Here is a 26113-nt window from a genome sequence, read left to right on the forward strand (position 1 = left end):
ATGGCAGAAATGAAGAAAACAATCATTCAATGGCAGAAATCAAGAAAACAATCATTCAATGGCAGAAATGAAGAAAACAATCATTCAATGGAAGGAATCAGGAAAGTAATCATTCAATGGCAGAAATCAAGAAAACCATCATTCAATGGCAGAAATCAGGAAAACAATCATTCAATGGCAGAAATCAGGAAAACAATCATTCAATGGCAGAAATCAAGAAAACAATCATTCAATGGCAGAAATCAAGAAAACAATCATTCAATGGCAGAAATCAAAAAAGTAATCATTCAATGGCAGAAATCAAGAAAGTAATCATTCAATGGCAGAAATGAAGAAAACAATCATTCAATGGCAGAAATCAGGAAAACAATCATTCAATGGCAGAAATCAGGAAAACAATCATTCAATGGCAGAAATCAAGAAAACAATCATTCAATGGCAGAAATCAAGAAAACAATCATTCAATGGCAGAAATCAAAAAAAGTAATCATTCAATGGCAGAAATCAAGAAAGTAATCATTCAATGGCAGAAATGAAGAAAACAATCATTCAATGGCAGAAATCAGGAAAACAATCATTCAATGGCAGAAATCAAGAAAACAATCATTCAATGGCAGAAATCAAGAAAACAATCATTCAATGGCAGAAATCAGGAAAACAATCATTCAATGGCAGAACTCAAGAAAACAATCATTCAATGGCAGAAATCAGGAAAACAATCATTCAATGGCAGAAATCAAGAAAACAATCATTCAATGGCAGAAATCAAGAAAACAATCATTCAATGGCAGAAATCAAAAAAGTAATCATTCAATGGCAGAAATCAAGAAAGTAATCATTCAATGGCAGAAATGAAGAAAACAATCATTCAATGGCAGAAATCAGGAAAACAATCATTCAATGGCAGAAATCAAGAAAACAATCATTCAATGGCAGAAATCAAGAAAACAATCATTCAATGGCAGAAATCAGGAAAACAATCATTCAATGGCAGAACTCAAGAAAACAATCATTCAATGGCAGAAATCAGGAAAACAATCATTCAATGGCAGAAATCAAGAAAACAATCATTCAATGGCAGAAATAAAGAAAACAATCATTCAATGGCAGAAATGAAGAAAACAATCATTCAATGGCAGAAATCAAGAAAACAATCATTAAATGGCAGAAATCAAGAAAACAATCATTCAATGGCAGAAATCAAGAAAACAATCATTCAATGGCAGAAATCAAGAAAACAATCATTCAATGGCAGAAATCAATAAATTAATCATTCAATGGCAGAAATCAAGAAAGTAATCATTCAATGGCAGAAATCAAGAAAACAATCATTCAATGGCAGAAATCAAGAAAGTAATCATTCAATGGCAGAAATCAAGAAAACTATCATTCAATGGCAGAAATCAAGAAAGTAATCATTCAATGGCAGAAATCAAGAAAGTAATCATTCAATGGCAGAAATCAAGAAAACTATCATTCAATGGCAGAAATCAAGAAAGTAATCATTCAATGGCAGAAATCAAGAAAGTAATCATTCAATGGCAGAAATCAAGAAAACAATCATTCAATGGCAGAAATCAATAAATTAATCATTCAATGGCAGAAATCAAGAAAGTAATCATTCAATGGCAGAAATCAAGAAAACAATCATTCAATGGCAGAAATCAATAAATTAATCATTCAATGGCAGAAATCAAGAAAACTATCATTCAATGGCAGAAATCAAGAAAGTAATCATTCAATGGCAGAAATCAAGAAAGTAATCATTCAATGGCAGAAATCAAGAAAACTATCATTCAATGGCAGAAATCAAGAAAGTAATCATTCAATGGCAGAAATCAAGAAAACTATCATTCAATGGCAGAAATCAAGAAAGTAATCATTCAATGGCAGAAATCAAGAAAGTAATCATTCAATGGCAGAAATCAAGAAAACTATCATTCAATGGCAGAAATCAAGAAAGTAATCATTCAATGGCAGAAATCAAGAAAGTAATCATTCAATGGCAGAAATCAAGAAAACAATCATTCAATGGCAGAAATCAAGAAAGTAATCATTCAATGGCAGAAATCAAGAAAACAATCATTCAATGGCAGACATCAAGAAAGTAATCATTCAATGGCAGAAATCAAGAAAACAATCATTCAATGGCAGAAATCAAGAAAGTAATCATTCAATGGCAGAAATCAAGAAAGTAATCATTCAATGGCAGAAATCAAGAAAGTAATCATTCAATGGCAGAAATCAGGAAAACAATCATTCAATGGCAGAAATCAAGAAAGTAATCATTCAATGGCAGAAATCAAGAAAGCTATCTTTCAATGGCAGAAATTAAAAAAGCAATCATTCAATGGCAGAAATCAAGAAAACAATAATTCAATGGCAGAAATCAAAAAGTAATCATTCAATGGCAGAAATCAAGAAAGTAATCATTCAATGGCAGAAATCAAGAAAACAATCATTCAATGGCAGAAATCAAGAAAACAATCATTCAATCGCAGAAATCAAGAAAGTAATCATTCAATGGCAGAGATGAAGAAAACAATCATTCAATGGCAGAAATCAAGAAATTAATCATTCAAGGCAGAAATCAAGAAAACAATCATTCAATGGCAGAAATCAAGAAAGTAATCATTCAATGGCAGAAATCAAGAAAGCTATCTTTCAATGGCAGAAATTAAAAAAGCAATCATTCAATGGCAGAAATCAAGAAAACAATCATTCAATGGCAGAAATCAAAAAGTAATCATTCAATGGCAGAAATCAAGAAAGTAATCATTCAATGGCAGAAATCAAGAAAACAATCATTCAATGGCAGAAATGAAGAAAACAATCATTCAATGGCAGAAATCAAGAAAGTAATCATTCAATGGCAGAAATCAAGAAAACAATCATTCAATGGCAGAAATCAAGAAAGTAATCATTCAATGGCAGAAATCAAGAAAACAATCATTCAATGGCACAAATCAAGAAAGTAATCATTCAATGGCAGAAATCAAGAAAACAATCATTTAATGGCAGAAATCAAGAAAACAATCATTCAATGGCAGAAATCAAGAAAACAATCATTCAATGGCAGAAATCAAGAAAGTAATCATTCAATGGCATAAATCAAGAAAGTAATCATTCAATGGCAGAAATCAAGAAAACAATCATTCAATGGCAGAAATCAAGAAAGTAATCATTCAATGGCAGAAATCAAGAAAGCTATCTTTCAATGCCAGAAATTAAAAAAGCAATCATTCAATGGCAGAAATCAAGAAAACAATCATTCAATGGCAGAAATCAAAAAAGTAATCATTCAATGGCAGAAATCAAGAAAGTTATCATTCAATGGCAGAAATCAAGAAAACAATCATTCAATGGCAGAAATCAAGAAAGTAATCATTTAATGGCAGAAATCAAGAAAACAATCATTCAATGGCAGAAATCAAGAAAGTAATCATTCAATGGCAGAAATCAAGAAAGCTATCTTTCAATGGCAGAAATTAAAAAAGCAATCATTCAATGGCAGAAATCAAGAAAACAATCATTCAATGGCAGAAATCAAGAAAGTAATCATTCAATGGCAGAAATCAAGAAAGTAATCATTCAATGGCAGAAATCAAGAAAGTAATCATTCAATGGCAGAAATCAAGAAAGTAATCATTCAATGGCACAAATCAAGAAAGTAATCATTCAATGGCAGAAATCAATAAAACAATCATTCAATGGCAGAAATCAAGAAAGTAATCATTCAATGGCAGAAATCAAGAAAGTAATCATTCAATGGCAGAAATCAAGAAAACAATCATTCAATGGCAGAAATCAAGAAAACAATCATTCAATGGCAGAAATCAAGAAAGTAATCATTCAATGGCAGAAATCAAGAAAGTAATCATTCAATGGCAGAAATTAAGAAAACAATCATTCAATGACAGAAATCAAGAAAGCAATCATTCAATGGCAGAAATCAAATAAATAATCATTTAATGGCAGATATAAAGAAAACAATCATTCAATGGCAGAAATCAAGAAAGCAATAATTTAATGGCAGAAATCAAGAAAGTAAGTACTCAATGGCATAAATGAAGAAATTAGTCATCCAATGGCAGAAATCAAGAAAGCAATCGTTCAATGACAGAAATCAAGACAGCAGTCATTCAATAGCATTACTCTCTCTAAAAAGGACTTGCAAGAGACACAGAGTGGTTTTAGACCAGGTGCAGACATCATCGATATAATTGCCAGAAGACAACTCTAAAAGAAGTGTATAGAATTAAACATGCCTCTATACGCAGTTTTCATTGATCTTATTAAGGCTTTTGACAGCGAGCATAAACGGTCTTGGGTCTTTTTGGAGTATTGTATGTCCCCACAACGGCATAGGAACTTCGAAGATCAGCAATGGCGTGAAGTAAGGCTGGGTACTAGCGTCAATACTCTTCAAAACCTTCTTCACTTGCATGCTGTCTGGCGCAATGAAAGACCTGGAGCAAGGAGTTTACATTCGCTACCATCAAATAACATATAGATATTAGTGAATCAAAAATATTATTTGTATTGTCCGATTACTACTTTTACTTTTTGCATCATATATATATATATATATATATATATATATATATATATATATATATATTTCTAAGTCTCGGCGCATATATATATATATATATATATATATATATATATATATATATATATATATATATATATAGGCACACATAAAAAAAAACTAGCCAAAATAATATTTTCAAATAATTGATAAAAATTTCCCTGTCGGAACTGGTCTAAATAAAATTATAAACCGTAATAATTTTTAATTGCCTTTTCCACTACGACTAATTTAGTGAAAATTATTATAAGTTCTAACTATGCAAAAATAGACAAACAGACAAATGAAGGAGGATTATTAAGTAATCAAAACATGAAAGGGAGTGTATTTAACAACTGCAGGAATATTGACGAATGTCCATTAGAAGGTAAATGTATCATTTCCAATATCGTATATAAATGCGAAGTAACAGATAATAACAGAATTGAACATATATTTGAGTCAGAAGCTGTAGCTTTAAAGAAAGATTTAATAATCATACAGCATTCTTCAAAATATCTCATGATAACAAAAATAAGAAAACATCATCATTAGCGAATAGGATTAGGGAATTAAGGAAAAGCACACTTGAATAGAAATTGAAATGGTCGATATTGGGTAGTGCTGATAAATACTCTCCAAACAAGTGTAGCCGATATAACCTTTGCAATCTCGAATCGTATCGTATAATAATATTTAAAGAAAACTTTTAACAAACGCGAGAAAGTAATTCAAAACCGTTTACATAAATCAAAGTTTATCTCGATTAAAATCTGATTAGAAAATACGTTAAATTAAAATTGTATTAACGTACTTAGTAAGACAAGTTAATTTTTATTTATAGAGATTATTATATAAATAAATAAGGTTGAGAATGAAATGGAAATAATAAAAATAAAGTAATAACCATGTTTAAGTAAACAAATAAATCTAAATTAAGGATAACAATGGTTTTAATGATAAATTAAACAGAAACTAAAAAGGTAAGACTGTTATTTTGTACTGTATAGTATTCTTTCAAAATATCACGATAAGTTATCATGTAAATCGTATTAGATTCTATAATAGTAATTGGTTTAATTATATGTAATAAGTAACCAATGGGCTTAAATAAAACATTATTTGGAAAATAGATTAGTAGAAAATACATAAAACTATCATAACATGATAATTTAATATTTTATCTATGGAGATAAATACTTTATATAAATATAATTAGCCAATGAAGATAAACAGAATAACTATGGTAAAATTTTATAAACTAATTCAATAGACCAAATAAATTAAGATAATGATAGCAAATAGGATGGCAAGATATATCTAAATTAATATTTTATATGAGCAATCAATGTAAGTATGATTATATATCTCACATAATATAGTACTCAATTGTAAAGTGATGAATAAAAGCGTACATCTATATTATATAATTTTACGCTTAACGTAAACAATTGAGTATTAAGCAATTTTTTATCTCAACCAAATGTAATTATGTGTTTACAATTAACTGATACTAAAATTAAAACTGAAGTAGTAAAAACATTTTTTTTACATAGGCGTCACCACTTATCAAGGCCGATAGGCCACTCAAGGATAAGGGTTAAAGAGTGTAGAGTAGTCAAAAGGACAATATAGTAATCGATAGTAATGGAAGTTCGGTAAATTTGTTAACTTAAGTGGAACGGCTCATCAGAAACTTGTTCACGTTGGACTTGAAGACAACCATATTATAGACAGCTGGAAAGCAGGAAAACGGAAGACAATTCCACAGGCGTGCAGTTCTAAGAAAGAAGCTTTGATCAGGGAATCTATGTTTAGGTTTAGGCACAGATACAGAGTGGGGGAATTATTGATAGTGTTTACAGCTAGATGAGTGTTTCTTGTGAACGTTTGGCGAGGGGGACCATAGATTGAAGCTCAGTCGAACACTTTCCATGAAAATAACGATAAAGCAGAGACAAACTCGCAACATCTCTTCTGTGAGATAGAGGTTGCAGCGAAGAGAAAAGGACATCTCCCACCAGGCCACGAAGTCTATTTTGAACCCTATCAAGGCAGGACAAGTCTTTTCTAGCAGCTCCTGCCCATATGTGGCAACAGTATTCCATCCTTGGACGTATCTGGCTCTTATATAGATAGAGAATTGCATCAGCAGTGAGATATCTACTGGATCGATAGAAGGATCCGACCATTTTTCCAGCGGTCCTGGCAACAGATTTGATGTACGTGTTCCATTTAAGATCAGGAGTAAAGGTCAAGCCCAGAAGCCTGTCAAAACTTGAGGCCTCCCCAAGACGAGGGCCATTCATTTTAATTGATGCCAGATGGGGATCAGAACGTTGATGATGTAAAGAGAGAAGCTTGGTTTTAGATGCATTAAAAGTAACCAGCCACTCTTTTCCCCATTGTACAACGTGATCAAGATCAGAGGAGAGAGAATCGGAGAGAACTTGGTCGTTTACTGTCTTAGATGTGCTACCATAGATGGTAGTGTCGTCATAAAAAATGTCTACGAATTATGTAAGGATGTGATTTGGAAGATCATTAATGTAGATCAGGAAAAGAGTTGGGCCCAGGATGGACCCCTGAGGGACTCCAGCATTTATACCGTGAGCTTGATTTTAACAATCAATTGAACTGAATTATGTATCGTTTCAATTCAAATCAATAAATTATTCAATATGACTGTTAAAGTCAATCGGTGTTTTTTAGTTTAGTTTAGTTTCGTATTTGAAAACATGTATAATAGTTTATAATTATTGATGTTATTTTCACAAGTATGCATACGTAAATTAGAATTAATAACTTTACTAATTATTAAATAGACAATTTTTATAGAATATTCATAAATTAATAGAGAATGTTAGTCCGAATGGTTAGGTCTAGTGACTTTATATTTGAAATTCAAAATAGCGGAATGGAAACATATTAAATGTATTTGCAGCTTCTCTTCTGATTTCTGAAATTTAATCATGTCAAATCACACTTTATTCTCTTTTGACGGATAGATTGTTGCTATTTCTTCTGATGAGTTATGGGCATACTAGATTCACTGATTGATATAATAATTAAGTAATCGATTTTGCACTACAAAACAGATACTGTCCAGAATTGTAAATGTCAACTGAATTAAAGGAACAAATTACCCATTGGGCCTCACGATGGTCAACATCACGAATTTTGAAATATAGTTTTTTGTCGTTTATTTACTATATTGCTCTGTTACATTAAGCTTGTGCAATAAGAGTTGGTATATATTATAAGAATATGTATTCCTACCGATGTATATATATATATATATATATATATATATATATATATATATATATATATATATAAGCCTGACGAATCCTACAGTCGATGAAACGCAGAATATTCAGTGTAGCTTAGTCGCCATATATATTTTATAAATTACTAACTAGCTCTACCTACGTATTGAGCACTTTTGAAGTAAATACTTAAAGTTTACGCATAAATCTATACTTTCGTATATTAAATTTATGTGAGTAAATGAAGTAGTTATATATATATATATATATATATATATATATATATTAAGTAATGTGATTGATAATTTAAAATTTAAAAATCAAATTATAATTAAATTAAAAATCCGTTTCATAAGAAGGAACAATAACAAAATCAATTATCTGTACGATCGTTTCGGAAAACAATGCTTTTTATTGTGGTATACATCAAGTTATGTACAATAATTACATATAGTTTTTTAATAAGCAAGGTCTCCTCGTCAGCAAATTTTGAAGGGTTTTTATTGAATTTAAAAGACACCATAAATAATATATATATATATATATATATATATATATATATATATATATATATATATAGGCTCTCTCTCTCTCTCTATATATATAGGCTCTCTCTCTATATATATATATATATATATATATATATATATATATATATATATATATATATATAGGCTCTTTTAGTCTTTGACAGACTATGAATACCCACGAAAGGGTTCTGCGCGTGATATTTCTTGTGGCAGGAAGTGCGCAGTCTCCAACCACACCTCTCCTGAATCGATATTATTTAATATCAGTGTATGTACAGGATAACTGGAAACAAATGCCGAGAGCACATACAGCGCCTAGAATTCCCAAATGGTCACCCATCTGGTACTAACCAGACTCAACGTTGCTTAACTCTGGTAATATGACGAGAACCGATGTGTCAACGCGATTATGCTGTGTATATATATATATATATATATATATATATATATATATATATATATATATATATATATATATATATATATATATATATATATATATATATATATATATATATATATATATATATATATATATATATATATATATATATATATATATATATATATATATAGTGATCGTCACTTCTTGACAGAAGACCATCTTTCCCTTGCTTTATTCATCCATTTTCATGTACTTTAAAAAATATTATTATTTCTTTTTTTGTTATTATTTCATTTAATACGTTTTATAATTTTTTTATTATTATCTTTATTTATTTAGTTTTATTTATTTATTTTATTTTAATTTCATTTTTTTAATTATTTTTTTATTTTTTATTATATATATACACCCATACACACATGCATATATATATATATGTGGAGATGTGATCAAGATGCATCAATTTCTATCTACTGTGGGAACGAAGTTGGCTCTCCAGACTAGCTCTGCTCTTACACGGGCTGTTGCAAAGGTCACACTTTAACTGATATTGAGGGACGCCAACTGGTGCTGCTCTACTGTGAGCATTCATTTGACGCTTCAGGCCTCCACTCGATTTACCGACCACAGAGCAAATAGAACATCTGTGCCCCGTAGTGTTTTCCCCGTGAAAGAAAGACTGATCTCCATGTGATCGCTTGTGGCTAGCTAGGCCGGCTCCGGATAAAATCATTTTACCTCTTAAATTACAGACGTGATTCTGCACGAAAGCCCCCGACAGACCTGATATATCTGATAGATTTTTTCTTCCGGATATCACGCTTCATTTTGCATGCTCATATTTTTCTTCTTAAAGCTATCACAGCCATGATAGACCAAGGGGCGCCATTTTTGCGATCATCGGAAGCACTTATTCAACTGGATTCCGAGAGCCTTAAGATTATCTTTGATGTTGTCCTTAAAGTGTTTCCTAGGTTTAATTTATCTTGTTTTTAGAAAGATATCTGCACATCGATCGCGACACAACATCCTTGTGCTACACATATTGTACCTTCTCGCGCCCTACAACTAGTTGCACAGTGACAAACTGAAATAGTGAGATGATTGAGCAGTGGCAGAGTGTGCATGTTTACTTATCACAGAGTTTTAACTTCTCCGGTAGCTGGACATATACACCCACATGCACATAAGCACGCAAACATGCATATATATATATATATATATATATATATATATATATATATATATATATATATATATATATATATCTTGGCGTTTATTATTTATAAGAATGCTTTAATAAAAAATAGGATGTGGAGGCTGTTACCTATTAATGTTCGAGAGGCTTATGATAAAAATGAATAAAAGGAAGCATTCGCATGCATCGGGACTATTCCATTCTTTTAACTTTCCTGGTTTCGTTTGCACGTGACTCATAAACATGTTCATTCTATTTTCAAAGAAAGAAAGTGTTTACAAAGCAACCACTTTTTAAACATTTCGGGCGTGTTTTACGCAATCATATTTCATGTGATGATAAATTATCAAAGGCAGAGGGAATATGATTACATTCGTTACCAACAGGCACACCGGGCGTTGCTCGGGAATTAATGGGCACCCTATATTAGTCTAAGCCTCATATAACCATTTGTTTTCTTCTTTTATTCATTTCGATTAATTTTACTTTAATTAGCTGATTTCCAGCAAGAATTTTCGACAAAAAATGCCTTAAAATAGTGGCATACGTAATCACCTAAAATACAATCAATTATACGAAAAGGTGATACACAAATAAAAGATTATTTGGTTTAATGCATCAAAGCAAATATTGATCGAATCTTTCTAGGAATTAAGCATTTGCCATTTTGCTTAATCTACCTTGCAACACAAAGTCACAACCTTAATTATGAATTTATATTATGGCTGTATAAAGATACAACCATAATATAAATTCATAACTAGGGTTGTGACAACAGGGTATTCTTTTCATTCCTTTGACTCTCGGGTATATATCCGACACAGACACATTTAATCAACCGAGAACCACATCCGTCTATATAAAAACATATAAGATATTAACGGATATATACTCACGAATCAAAACAATGAAAAGAATATGCTGTTGTCACAGCCCTAGTCATAAAGCAGTAAAATATTAAATAAATAAATAGCACAAGTGGCATAGATTTTAAATATAGGGAGAAAGTCAAAATCCAAGAAAATAATTCATGAAGCTACAATTTTTATTTGGAATGGTTCACATATTTTTGTTCTAATCACAATGTTCACATATTTTTGTTCTAATCACAATGTTCACATATTTTTGTTCTAATCACAATGTTTAGACCGTTTTGCCTTCCCACCTTCTGTAGCATTAGCGATGTCAACACAACTGAAGTTTGGTTTTGCTGACAAGTAGTTGCTCAATGGGTAGTGGCGTATCTCGACAGTGATAGTAGTGGCGGTCGAAGCCATTGTGATCTTCCTGTTATTTACATTTTTTTTTTGTTTTTTTTTGGTAACTGGATATTAGAAATAAAAACAAAACAATGAAATCCAATATTTGCTCTCGCGTTAGGTGTACTTTTTACAAGAATTTACAGGAAAGGCATTAGGATAATCTCCACACGTAAGGATAGTTAAAGTCTCATAACTAGATGTCCATTTGCTTTGACGCAGAACAACCAAGAGGCAAGAACTATTCTATACATTATAATCACTGCCATGACGTATCTGTCTGTGGACGCTACTCTAACCAATATCTTTTACCTATAATTGAAATTGTATGTCCCCTTATTTTAACTTCACTTTAACTTTACCTCATTGTTAAGCATGTCGGGTTCAATATCATTACATTTTATTGTGTCAAATACAATCCGCATGGAATTGATTAATGTTACTCTGAAATTCAATTGACTTGTTGAATCGTCATACTACATTTGTTCGCGATTGGACCGCTCGAATATTCACAACGACGTGTTTATCTGAATGCACATTTAGAGACATAAAACCATTATAGTTTTTTATTAGAAGCTCTCATAGTCTGTCCATCTTGAACATAACGACATGAAACAAGATATCAAAAAGAGATATATGAGAAAATTATATACAACATACACTCAACAGGTAACACACTATCATCGTTATTGCTGCCTTCTATTATTAATCTTTTCTCTCTGTATTGTCGCGAACCAATATAATATCAGTGAACACTGTATTAATAGTGATGATGATGACGGTGACGAGGATAGTAAACAGTAACATAATTGGTCGAGATCCGGCCAATCAGATCAAGTTTCACTTCTTAGCCATGGTCGAGAATCGACGATAAAATAAAATTAGTTACAGAATTTGGGGGAGGGAGATAACAGCGTATATTGACGGCTGGCCGCACTCCAAACTTCAGGTTGTAAACCGTTGGATATTAAAAAAAAGGAAATATATAAGAGAGTGACAAGTGACTCCACCAGTTACGGTTAGTAAAACTTGAATATGCGTCACACCCATTTTGTTCCTAAGAATATCGATAATTTTCGTCCACGTATTTATTTTCTAGTGCGGCTATAAAAAAAATATATATAAATCCGCGCAAGACGCACAAACAGTTATATTCGGACTTTTTCTGTATTATCATTTTCTTTATTATTTGAATTTTGAACTGTTGCGAGATCTCTTTCGAAGTTGTACGGGTTTCATATATCCCCCCCAAAAAAAAGAAAGGGGGATATTATATATTTATGTATATACTAAATTTTCGCTGTTGGATTCGAATTAAAACTTCACCCTGCTGTACCTGAATGGAGATGTACTTAAATCCGAAGGAAGATAATTTTAATCACCAGCATTAAAGAAAAATAATAACGAAATGAATTAATAGCTATAAACTTTATCGGCTATAGAGTCCAAGGACAATCAGCCTGGATCGGGTGATGGTCAAATCTAAAGAATGAACGTCTGATATTGGTTTCGCAAAATTCTCCCCCCCCCCTCTTCATTCGGGCTTTGTCTGAGACATCGAAAAAGGAGTATTTTGTCACAGTATATTTTATACAGGGTGCATCACCGGAAACGGATGTTTTTAGAAAGCCCCTTGCTCTCCTTTTGTAAGAGATAGAGAGTAAGGAAAATAGTTTTTAAACTTGCTTAAGGTGTCGTTAAGTTTGTTGTTACTTGCGTTAAATTTTACGTTAAATTTCGTTTTAGTTATTGGTTTTGAAATGCTTTTCAGAGCGTCTATGACTTCTGTTAGAGATGCATTCCCTAATCATGTCATTTTACGCTTTGGAGATCTTCCTTGGTCTCTGCGCTCACTCGATATTTCGATGTGCGATTTTTATCTGTGGGGATTTTTAAAATCATGCGTCTAGGATGAGAAACCTCGCACACTTGGTGAATTGAGGACTGCAATACATGAAAATATAAAAAACAAATAGGTGGAGAAGCTTTAGTGAAGGTGGAGACTAACATTATATGTGGCTTCAAATTTGTGCTCTTGAAAATGGCCATCATTTGTAAAACATTCTTTTGCTTCCATTATGGCATAGTTTAGTAAATGTTTTTATGTACATTATGACATTTTTGTTGAAGTATTCGCAGCTTTTGTTTTCCTTAAAAACATTCGCTTCACATGGCTCACCCTCTATATTGGTAGGCTTTATGTTTTGTATGTACGCTGTACTGTCAAAGTTTTATTATAATCTATATATATATATATAAAAGCGAAAATGTATGTATGTTTGTGTGTCTGCCAAAAGCTTTTGACCGACGGAACAAAAATTCACAATGTATCATATTAAAGCCCCACCCTCCGAATGACAAATATCGAAAAATTAGCCCAAAAGGACCATCAGAAGTGCGTCAACTGATCGATTTTCTGCAGGGGGGACCCCCAAAAAGTGACATTTTAATGTTAAACATTACATATTTTTAAATCGATTTATAACTGCCCCCCAAAATACGGGCGCCAACTCTTCTACATAAAGTATACACGGGGCCGTTTATTTTGGGTCAACTTGTATTTAAAACCCGCTGAGTCATGTCACGTGATCTTGACGTCAGCAAGCTCTAATGGCAGTCTAAATTTTATAAAAACATGTTGTTATCGGTTAAAAATTGTAACTAAACTATGAACTTCTACGCTATGACAACGTTACCAAATTTATTAGCACATTAAAAATAGTTAGATACGATAGTTTAAAGAAATATAACAAGCCAAAAATGTGAAGTAAAAAAAATACGCTTACAAAAATTATCAACGATCGAAGTTTTTACAAAAAAAAACCCAGCCAGACGCCATTTTCTTTTTTAGTAACAGTCTTTAGAGTAAGGAAGACGAAGTGTGTGAGAGAGAGAGAGAGAGAGAGAGAGACCCACACACATACACAAACGCAAACAGAGAGAGAGGCAGAGAGAGACAGATAGAGAGAGATGTCTAGACAGAAAACGAAATACGTAATTTAATAAACGCTAATGTGAAGTAAAAAAAAAAAAATACTGCTACGTCGTCTCGTAACGCTCCCGTGATGACCTCATTTAGTGGCTATCTGTCAATCAAACCTCTTTCACTCGCTTTATAAGCCTTATTTTAACACTATAATCAATTCCTCTTACTCTTGGCCTACACGGTTAAGTGGTTGGAGTTTGTTTCACCGCCGCGTCAAGGCTCCCGGGTTCAATCCAGCCTCACGACCAAAACTATGTTTTTTCTTTTACATCTTTAGACACGCGGGCAACGTTTCTTTATTTTTTTTACTTCGCTTATTCTTTAGTTTACTCCCCCCCCTATACACACAGCGGTTTTTTCTCTGTTTTTTTTTTATTTTTTTATTTTTTTGGTTTTGGTTTTTCCGATTTTTAACATCGTTTCAGGGTTATTACTTATCCCCCCATACACACATCTACAAACACCCGGGCAACGCCGGGTACCCCCTGCTAGTCTATATATATAAAAGCGAAAATGTGTGTTTGTATGTGTGTATGTGTGTTTGTGTGTCCGCTAAAAACTTTCGACAGACGGAACAAAAATTAACAAACTTGGTATCATATTGAAGCTCCATCCTTCGCCCGAAAAATATCGAAAAATTGGCCCAAAACGTTAATTTTTTTCACCCTTAAATCGACAATTTTCTACAGGGGGGTCAACAAAAACCGTCCTCTCATGACGACGACCGGTTCTACGCATGCGTAAGATAACGTCATGACCTGATTTAGTTTTAATAGTTGAAGAACTGAGAGAATTTCATGTACGTCGTGTTAGCTCAGTTGGTTAGAGGTTTAGGTTCATAAATGTTTTGGGTTCGAATCGTGATGTGAAATGTCTTTTTTTTCGATTTTTTTAATTTAAATATTGAACCACTGTTATTTAAGCAATTTTTCACGTAACGTTCGTTTTTCTGGGTTTTTTTTACTTCGCTTATTCTTAGGTTTTCATTAACACCCCCTCCCAACCACACACTCAAAAACTCCCGTGTACCCACCGATTTTTTAAATTTTAATATCGAAACAGGCTTAATTAAGCCATTTTTCACGTGTTTTTGTTTTTTGGTCTTTAGTTTTAACGTTCGTTTTTCTGTTTTCTTTTTTGTTTTTTCGATTTCTATTTTTAACATCGTTCACTTGCTTTACGTTAGTTTTTTTGTGTTTTTTTTTCGATGTTTTGATTACCCCCCCCCCCCCGGGTACTTCCCCCCGCTTTCTGTTTTCTTTTTTTACTTCGATTATTCTTAGGTTTTCATTAACAACCACACACACCTCCAAACACTCGGGCAACGCCGGCTACCCCCCCCCGCTAGTATCTTATAAAATGATTCGAGTTAACTATATACCTTTGTATATATCTGCGTGTGAATGTGCACGCGCTTGCGTGTGTATGTGTGTGTGTGCGTGTGTGGGTGCGTGCGTATGTGAGACATCGTTATATTTCCATGATAGCGCGCGTAAATATAAACAAGCAATATTCAACATATATAACATGCAACATTCTCACCATGTCGAACATTTTATGATACATGTTTTTATTTTATGCTGGCAAGAATTCTTTATAATATTGGCTCCGACCATATTTGAAGGTGGCAAGGTTTTACTGATTCTTGCATCTGTTTTTTCGTTTGCTTATATGCGAAGTTCTTTTTTTTTAACGTAAACATAATTTTATGTTATTTGCTTTGTTTGGTCTTTTCTTAAATGGAACCGACCTCTTAGCAACAGACATGACTGAATTTTTTCATTTAAGATATTAAAACATTCAGAAATTTTAGTCAAATCAAAATAAATGGGTAATCATAGTTGAACACTTGCAATTTTGATCTGTTTTAAACGTTTAAAGCATCAACAAAATGAATGGGCAGTTGAACTTTTTAAATTTCAGATTGTCTATACCATTTTCCTCGCTTTTTTAAATAAATTGATATATATATATATGTGTGTGTGTGTGTGTGTATGTGTGTATATATATGTATATATATATGTATATATTTATGTATATATGTATATATGTATATATATGTTTATATATTTATGTATATATATTTATGTATATACAGGGTGACCCAAAAAACAGGCCCAACTCTAATTAGGCCCCATTTCTTAGTGTTTTGTCTGAATGAAATGGAACTTTGGCCATAACTAATTTATTATATTCACAACTTGGCCTTTTTTATCCGTTGGCTGTAAAATGTTCAGGAAAACAATTGAATGTCCTCTGTTTTTTTGGTGGTCACCCTGTACTAGCAGGGGTACGCGACGTTGCCTGGGTTGACATGAAGTTCCGTTTGGAACACACCTACTATATATTTTCATCATGGGCAACGTGGATACCCCCACAACAATGGCAAAAATAAAAGAAAGGATAAAAACATTAAAATGTAATCGCCCCAAAAAAGAACAGACATTTCGGCAGAAGGAATACAAAGAGAAGAAACTATTCTCCAGATATTGAGCACTGGAAAGAACACCCCCCCGAAAAAAATAATTAAAAATAAATCTTTACAACTTCTGTTTCAATAAAAATAGCAGCGAATGCCCGTGCGATCGCAAAAAAAAAGAAATAGCCAAGTAGGCAGAACCGCTAAAAAATGAAGATCTACCAAAAATTTATTCCAAAAACAATTAAATGGAATTTTTCGTGATTGTAATGCCCCCCAATGTAATTTGTCATATTTTGGGGTTTGTTTTATTTATGAAATTGTTAGGTTAAAGTACAGAGTGGTATCATAAAAATTAATTAAATTTATCGTTATTTTATGTTTTAAATGTAATTCTTGCCCCCACCATAAAACAAAAAAACAAATTGTATTTATCAGAAAGTTGAGATGCTTGGAAAACTGATAGTCGGCAGGTGAGAAGTCTGGAGAGTATGACGGACGAGGCAGAGTTTTGTAGCCCAATTCATTCAACTTCTGCAGGATCGGGTTAGCAACGTGCGGTCGTGCATTGTTGTGGAGGATAATTGGGTTTTTCTCTTGATTAATACTGGGTTTTGTTGTCGAAGTTTCTGATTCATTTCATCCACTTGTTGACCGTAATGGTTTTGCCTGCATTCAAAATACTAATGTATAAGACTAATCGCAGACTACCAAACAGTCAGCATGACTTTCTTTTGGTACAATTCTGGCTTGGGGAAGTGTCGTAGAGCTTCGTCAGCGTCTAACCATTGAATTGAACGTCGTCCGTTGTCGTAAAAGACCCACTTTTATAGCAAGTCTAACACGGTCGAGAAACGGAAGATGACACTTCATAATGGCGTTTCTTCTAGTTGTTGTTCAATTCATAAGGCACCCATTTATCAAGTTTTTATTTATTTATTATTTTTTTTGGCTTTCCAGTGACTCTCAAGCGGTTGGAAATTGTATATGGATAAGAGAAGGCTCTTAATTGATCATTGTCAATATCTGGTGGCCGAGCCTATCGCTTATTATCTTCAAGATTCTCGTCTCCGCTACGAAATTTCTTAAACCACAATTATAAGTTGTGGTTCCTGGACCAAACGCTTCGTTGATATCGTTTTTTGGCCTAGCTTTCATTGAAATAAGAAATTGCGCGTATTTGCTTTTTTCCATCTTGTATTCAACGCTCTGAAAAGAAGACATACTTGTTTTAAAAAGAGGGTAATTTAAACGCTCTTTAAAATGATATATAAAGGAAAACTTATTTGAAAATTCATCATTTGAGATTTAAAATTAAAAATTCTGCAAGAACCCTAATGTTATTAAATATATTAAATCTATTTGTCACGTTATTTGAGGACATATTTTATTAATGCCAATAAAACAGAAGGCTCTGGACACCTCTTTGTGTATATTAATCTGTCAAGCCAATGCTTTCTAGGCGGAAAGATTATTACCTATTTATTACGTGTCATGCTATCATATTAAAATGTGCCCATGTGTCAGATTATTTGAGGACATTTTTATACTAATAAAAACAGATGACTTGGTTTTATTAGTGCGCTGGGGGCCTCCTTGTATAAATTGTCGATCTTTCAAACAAACGCATTTCAGGTGAAAACATTTGTCCTTACTTACATGTCATGTCGAAATTAGTATACATTCCTACAATTGCCCCAAAATAAATTAATTGAAAAATAATTACAAAAATATATAGGGTTCTTGTGTAGCTTACTGATCTTTAAAACCAACGCATTTCAGTGAAAAACTTTATTAACCACTATTAAAATAAATATAAAGAGAGAGAGGCACGTATATACATTGAGCGTAAATATCAACCATTTATACTACTATTATCCTACTATTAAATCTGTCACGTTATTTGAGGAATAAGTTCAATGAGCAGAGAAATGTTAATTTAACATATCTATGTTAAAATGGATTTCAGATTTAACCGAAGTTATTAAAATGTTTTTAATTTGACTAGGACTTTATACGTGGTCAGAAAGTGTACAACTTACATTGCCCTCTTGTATATCCCTGCCCCATTACTATCATCCTTACATACATTAGTAAAGGGGTTAAGAGGTAAGGATAAAGAAAAGACGTAAGAGAGAAAAGAAGAATGCATAGAATACTAATAAAGCAGATGGCAGATTAGTGCTCTGGAGACCTCCGTGTGTAGAGTGATTATGTGTCATGTTGAAATTAGTATAAATTCTAAAAATTATGGGAAAGAAATCAATAGAAAAATAATTAGAAGAATAATAGGGCGATTGTGTAAGTTGTGTAGATTACTCCCAAAATAAGAAATAAGAGAATTGTAAAGAATTCTATTTATATTAAAAGTCAAAACAAAGCTTAACAATGACAGAAAGAAAAGTTTGTACAACAAAAATAACATATAAAACAATCGTATATTTCTACTTTTAAATAAGAAATAAAGTATATAAAAACACTAATTTTGGTAGCGCACTCTATACGCTCATAACACTCTAGGTGTCTGCTGAGTTTTGTATTGTTTCACTTTTCACTTTAAAAATTCCTTCTAGAACCGGTTAGTAACTTTTTCTAGTACACTGAAAGCCTCCTAAATTTTATATAGTGATTTTAGTCGCGATCTGGAAGCCTTCTGGGTGTTTTTGTTTTTCAGTAATCACTTGGAAAGCAATTCTTTACAAAGGAGTGGGGGAAAACATAGTTTTAATAGTGCTCTGGAGGTTTCCTTAGTATTATTTTTTCAGTGCTAATTTAAAAACGATTTCTCTTCTAGTGGGAGTTGGAAACTTTGTTTTAACAGAACATGCCTCCTAAATTAAGAAACGAACGTGTGATGATTTTTTTTTTGCTGCTCATCTATGAAATTGTTTTGTTTTTTTATCTTTAATATAATAAAATAAGACCATTTTCTCCTGACACTATATATATATATATATATATATATATATATATATATATATATATATATATATATATATATATAATTACGCTTACCACTTATTAATCTTACCAATCAGTTATTACTAAAGTGTGTTCCTAGCCCAAAATACATACTTTTTGCCCCTGCTTATCAATTATGTTTTTCCTGTGAGACGTACTCCCTTAAATACGTACCTCCACTAAGAGTGCAGCTGAGACTTTCCCTCCGAGGCAAATTACTCCTATTACTTACCGCAAACGCACCGCTATATTTATTTTCTGTTCAATATTTGCCTTTCACCATATCACTTCTAATACATTATACATTTCGGTTCCATTTCCACTTAATGAATGCTTCCTTATTCTTCATTATTCACCGGAATAACAGTTTAGGCCGAACCACCAGCTCGCTATACATATTACAAATAGCAGATCGTCACATAAACGAACATCTACGCTTGCTCCAACATGGCTGTCTGTGCATACAACTTCTTTGATACTTTACTCTGTTCTGCCTTATCATCATACTAGCTTGGCTTCCTTTAAGTCGATTCCAAAATGAATTCACATCAGTTTAAACCAATATTCCTTGACCATAGGCCGACAATACGCATACGCGAATATTTTATTCGTACGCATCCAAACACAAACACCCCGAGTTTACGTTCATCGCTGGTTCTATTCGCTTTCAATAGAACGCGTGGCTTCTTTTACTGTAATAGATTATTCAAGTTGAATTACTTCTCTGTGGTACTTCTCTTTCTTGAACTTTTTCCGCACATAACAACTCGAAAAAAAAAACACGTTTGGAATAACTCCATTTACTACAATTACTCGTGTAATCTTCATTTTTCTATGGTTTCTTTTTCATATAAGCTTTACGGGACGATTTATTACTTATTTTACCTCTTTTTTTAACATTTTCTAAACGGTTTACCGTACTATATTCATTTTATCTGTTAATAATTTGATGCCTATAAGCGTCTTCACAAAATATGTAGAAATTGCTGACGTCACCGATTCTATTGCAAGCATTTGAAATCCCTACTGATCACTTAATACATTTTCATTGATTTCCGTGACTCAAATAATAATTACCACGTAAATAAGAGTCATTTTCGGGTGTTTACATGTGCATGTAAACAAAATAATTAAATGTTAAGAATATTAAAAAATACTTATCATTTCTTAGCATTTTTATTAATATGTATCTTGACAAGCTAAATGGCTTCATCGAAGCTAAGCTCCTACATATTGTTTGTTTTTTAGCAGTGAAGTAAAGACGTACTCCGTGCAATTGAAATCATTTTTTTATAGACTTTCAAGAGATATTAGTTTCATTTTACATAAATACTCTTACGCTAACAGCGTACCGGACAATTTTGAATAAACTTTTATATTTACATTCATTGCCGCACAGTTGAAGCTAAGTACTTTCAGCTACTCAAAAAATGAGATCTGCATTTTTTGTGTGGTGGATTACTTCTTGGAACAAAGAGATTTATTTCAGAACTCTGGATGGGTTATTTGTTTTCTAGATATACAGTGCTTTTGTAGAGGGAGAGAACATAACTATTAAACTAAACTCTAATTTTGTCTCGGTCACAGCATTATCCACGGATCATTTTAAAAGACATTTTAGAGTGAGGAAAATCACTATCAAATCAAACTGACACCCTCAATCTAGGTGGCAACAGTCCCCACAAATCTTTCTCTTAATCCTATACGTATCCTTAACTTCATATGCAACCACACACAAATCTTTCTCTTAATCCTATACGTATCCTTAACTTCATATGCAACCACACACAAATCTTTCTCTTAACCCTATACGTATCCTTAACTTCATATGCAACCACACACAAATCTTTCTCTTAATCCTGTACTTATCCTTAACTTAATATGCAACCACACACAAATCTTTCTCTTAATCCTGTACGTATCCTTAACTTCATATGCAACCACACACAAATCTTTCTCTTAATCCTGTACGTATCCTTAACTTAATATGCAACCACACACAAATCTTTCTCTTAATCCTGTACGTATCCTTAACTTAATATGCAACCACACACAAATCTTTCTCTTAATCCTGTACGTATCCTTAACTTCATATGCAACCACACACAAATCTTTCTCTTAATCCTGTACGTATCCTTAACTTCATATGCAACCACACACAAATCTTTCTCTTAATCCTGTACGTATCCTTAACTTCATATGCAACCACACACAAATCTTTCTCTTAATCCTATACGTATCCTTAACTTCATATGCAACTACACACAAATCTTTCTCTTAATCCTATACGTATCCTTAACTTCATATGCAACCACACACAAATCTTTCTCTTAACCCTATACGTATCCTTAACTTCATATGCAACCACACACAAATCTTTCTCTTAATCCTGTACTTATCCTTAACTTAATATGCAACCACACACAAATCTTTCTCTTAATCCTGTACGTATCCTTAACTTCATATGCAACCACACACAAATCTTTCTCTTAATCCTGTACGTATCCTTAACTTAATATGCAACCACACACAAATCTTTCTCTTAATCCTGTACGTATCCTTAACTTAATATGCAACCACACACAAATCTTTCTCTTAATCCTGTACGTATCCTTAACTTCATATGCAACCACACACAAATCTTTCTCTTAATCCTGTACGTATCCTTAACTTCATATGCAACCACACACAAATCTTTCTCTTAATCCTATACGTATCCTTAACTTCATATGCAACCACACACAAATCTTTCTCTTAATCCTATACGTATCCTTAACTTCATATGCAACTACACACAAATCTTTCTCTTAATCCTGTACGTATCCTTAACTTCATATGCAACCACACACAAATCTTTCTCTTAATCCTGTACGTATCCTTAACTTAATATGCAACCACACACAAATCTTTCTCTTAATCCTGTACGTATCCTTAACTTCATATGCAACCACACACAAATCTTTCTCTTAATCCTGTACGTATCCTTAACTTAATATGCAACCACACACAAATCTTTCTCTTAATCCTGTACGTATCCTTAACTTCATATGCAACCACACACAAATCTTTCTCTTAATCCTATACGTATCCTTAACTTCATATGCAACCACACACAAATCTTTCTCTTAATCCTATACGTATCCTTAACTTCATATGCAACCACACACAAATCTTTCTCTTAATCCTATACGTATCCTTAACTTCATATGCAACCACACACAAAAATAGATAACGACTACTTTATGTTTCAGATTAAACTACAATTATTATATGTCGTTCAAAAACTATCTGGACAGAAATTAAGTTACCATTTTACATTAAACTTATACGTGAATTAAATTACTTCTAAAATTGTTTGTTGTGTAGCATTCACCATAGGCGGGTTTAACTGTCTTCCACCGAAGGAGGAAGTGTCAGGGAATAATTGAATTCACAGGCGATCAATAGTCACCATAAGGTTTGCATGCAAGTTATCTGAATATTTTCAAGAACAATAACAAAAGTTAATCTGGAAATTTGGATTCACATTTCTTTAATTAAATTTGATTTTAGTGAAAATGTTTTTTAATTTCTAAAAGTTCAAAAATACTATGCTTTTTTTGCATATAGTGATTCGTTTTTGCATATAGTGATTCGTTTTTGCATATAGTGATTCGTTTTTGCTTGAAAACAATTTGTCTAATTTATTTAGTGCAGGTACTAGTTGGATTTCGAACACAGTTTTTCGAGTTTTGCGTCTGAGTCATTCCACTGCAATATTTTCATTGCTTTTCTTTGTTTTTTCAGGGGGGCCCATTTCCTTATAATTATTTAATTATTAACAGTGTCTACATTTATAACTTAACGACTACTCCCTAAAAACAAAACAAAACATATCAAAACAAAATTACCTCAGTCTAGAAGGACCCCTTCTTTATGACCATGGTTTCATGATTGATTAAAATATTTCGTTATAAATATTTTATTGTTTATTTTTTCTTTTATTGGGGAACATGTACCCTTGTTACAGTTATGCCATTTACTTCACGTTAACGTGCGTTTCAATATTTTTCACTTACTGACCTTTTAATTCAAATTTAGCTGAATCAATGATAATGCGCTAGAAAAAATTTTAATACTGCTTTGCCCCGGGCTATAATCTAAAGCAAACTTTTGAGCAATAAATTGTTAATAAAGTAAGACACTCAATAAATAGAACATGCTAAATAAAATAATGCTCAATTCCATAGATGTGTAGGCGCATGCAAGAATGCATTCTTCTTTTCTCCCTTGCGTCTTTTCCTTATCTCTTAACCTTATTACTAATGTATGTAGGGATGATAGTAGTAGGGCGGCTATATACAACGTAAGTTGTACACTTTCTGACCACGTATAAAATTCTAGTCAAATTAAAAACATTTTTATAACTAAATAACTTCGGTTAAATCTGAAATCCTTTTAATATAGATATTTTAAATTAACATTCCCCTGATGATTGAACCTATACACACTAGTATGTTTAAGAGTTAGGCCGACAATCACACATGCATATGGATACTATTTTTTCTAGTTTTCCATTATCTCTACCTGAATCTTTTACCCCTCGTTCTTTCTCATTCATTCCTATATCTCAACACAAACCCTAATCCGCACCCACATGTGGTCTTATTTACATAAAACCAAATCTTAATTTTCACAACATTTGACGGAACCTCCTGATATTATTTCCCTGTAGCGAAGAAGACCTAATATTTTCATTACAAACTTTGCTATCGTATAAGCTATATCTCCTGAAGAGGTCTCTAATTACTGGTTATTAGTTGACTGAAACATGCTCAGGACTGTGTAGCAACATATTACTCCTTATGTAATAACAAATAAAGAGTATACTCTTCTCTGCTTCGGTACTGAGCACTCTTGTATTAACCTAGTTAAACTTCATTGGTTACTTAACCTCTGGAAAATAATAACCTCTGATTTTATATATATATATATATATATATATATATATATATATATATATATATATATATATATATATATATATCCACTGATACGTTTTTCGTCGTCAACGACTCATCAGAGTAGCTGAATCTAGCAAGATTCGAAATCGAAAATCCAAGGAAAGAAGCCTAAACTTCTACGACTGGGCTATCTCGCGCGACTGCCGAGTATTTCCACAGCCACCGGGAGTAAGCAGAAGGCCTGTTAAGTAAAAAAAATGTCAGCGGGCAATTTAAGTAAGATTTATCAGACTGTCAGTACTATATCAGGGCCATTCGAAAAAGAGCAATAAAACATTTTTAAAAAGAAAAAGGAACACAGTTCGATTAATACTGAAATGTAACTTTATTCAATAGAAAATATAAATATTATCTATGTAAAATTAATTAATTTTAAAGCAATATACAATTTAATACTGATAAAAGTGAATTATGAATTTAGGAAACAAAGAATTAAATAACATATTAAACACCAACGATGAATGATTTTAAAAATGAAAACAAACGATAAATAATTTTAAGAATGAAAACAAACGATAAAATACAAAAAATTGAAATAAAACAAATAATTTAAATACAAACAAACAATAAAAGTTACTATTGCAGAAATATATTTTAATTTAATTTAGAGAAAAATCACATGGGTCGAATGTTATTTTTTGGAACTTTGGAGATTATTCGGACTAATGTTCTCATCTTGCGTTCTCATCTTGCGTGTTTATTTCATAACGCTTTATCATCGAATCTTGACTTCTCCTTTATTACATCCTCAGGCCGAAAATGATGTTCATATTCCTAAAAACATAATTAAAGAAAACATTCATACCATAATGTAAACTATTGTTAAATATAAGAAAAAACAGTAAACAAACATTTACAATAATAATCACAGTGTAGTATCTGTTCTGATGCTACACTTCATTTGTTCTGTCCTCGGTCAGTGGAGGAGAAATCCTTCATGACTGACACAAGTTTTATTTTATTTTTGTTCCTATCCAGAGTACCCCTTTTTGGGGAGCTGGATTTTTTCACATTAAAAACCGACCTTGTGTCTAACTGTGCCCTCCTGGGGAGGCAAGTAAATAAATTTAAAAAACAATATTTTTGACAATTATTCTCATGTAAAAATTATTTGTTTATAATTTAAAAAGAAACAATCAATTTTAATATATAACGCTCCGTCACTGGTAATTTCATTAATAGTCGCGTGGTGAATAACTTTCAAAACGACTTTTAAAAAAAAAAAGAACTTATAAAACTTATAAGAAAATAAACAGTTAAAAATATCAACATAATATGTGTTTTATTAGCAATAGTATTGTTTCTTTAATTTATATTAACAATGTTATCAAACGTTATGAAACTACTTTAATTTATATTAACAATGTTATCAAACGTTATGAAAGTACTTGAATACAGTTCTAATTAAATACACGTTTAATTATTAACAAATAACATTACTTACTTTACTATATTTGATTAGAATAAAAATTTTCCCTTCTAATGGTACGTATCCAAATTGAGAAAATTTAGGAAAAGAAAATGTATGAC

Source organism: Euprymna scolopes, chromosome 15 (genome assembly GCF_053919585.1).
Source record: "Euprymna scolopes isolate OS-2025 chromosome 15, ASM5391958v1, whole genome shotgun sequence".
In the NCBI taxonomy this organism is placed as follows: Eukaryota; Metazoa; Mollusca; class Cephalopoda; order Sepiida; family Sepiolidae; genus Euprymna; species Euprymna scolopes.